Consider the following 1,105-nt stretch of genomic DNA (forward strand, 5'->3'; position numbering starts at 1 on the left):
TCCGGTTCTTCTTCGGGAACTTGTGAATCAGTCCATGAATCATTCCAATTTACATTTGACTCTTCATTATTATTAGGTGAGTCAATGGGACTTGTTCTAGAGCTAGACATCTATCACATAATATCAAACGCGTTAAGAGATTAATATATCACATAATATTCACATGTTAAAAATATATAGTTTCCAACAAAATTTGTTAAGCAATCATTTTTCAAGTAAACACGGTCGAAGTCCAGACTCACTAATGTATCCTAACAAACTCGATAAGACACACTAATGCAAAATTCTGGTTTTCTAAGACCAACGCTCGGATACCAACTGAAATGTCCCGTTCTTATTGATTAAAAACGTTCCATATTAATTGATTTCGTTGCGAGGTTTTGACCTCTAGATGAGACGTTTTTCAAAGACTGCATTCATTTTAAAATAAACCATAACCTTTATTTCATCAATAAAGGTTTAAAAAGCTTTACGTAGATTATCAAATAATGATAATCTAAAATATCCTGTTTACACACGACCATTACATAATGGTTTACAATACAAATATGTTATAACAAAATAAGTTTCTTGAATGCAGTTTTTACACAATATCATACAAGCATTGACTCCAAATCTCGTCCTTATTTAAGTATGCGACAGCGGAAGCTCTTAATAATCACCTGAGAATAAACATGCTTAAAACGTCAACAAAAATGTTGGTGAGTTATAGGTTTAACCTATATATATCAAATCATAATAATAGACCACAAGATTTCATATTTCAATACACATCTCATACATAGAGATAAAAATCATTCATATGGTGAACACCTGGTAACCGACATTAACAAGATGCATATATAAGAATATCCCCATCATTCCGGGACACCCTTCGGATATGATATAAATTTCGAAGTACTAAAGCATCCGGTACTTTGGATGGGGTTTGTTAGGCCCAATAGATCTATCTTTAGGATTCGCGTCAATTAGGGTGTCTGTTCCCTAATTCTTAGATTACCAGACTTAATAAAAAGGGGCATATTCGATTTCGATAATTCAACCATAGAATGTAGTTTCACGTATTTGTGTCTATTTTGTAAATCATTTATAAAACCTGCATGTA

Source organism: Rutidosis leptorrhynchoides, chromosome 8 (assembly GCF_046630445.1).
Source record: "Rutidosis leptorrhynchoides isolate AG116_Rl617_1_P2 chromosome 8, CSIRO_AGI_Rlap_v1, whole genome shotgun sequence".
Taxonomy (NCBI): domain Eukaryota; kingdom Viridiplantae; phylum Streptophyta; class Magnoliopsida; order Asterales; family Asteraceae; genus Rutidosis; species Rutidosis leptorrhynchoides.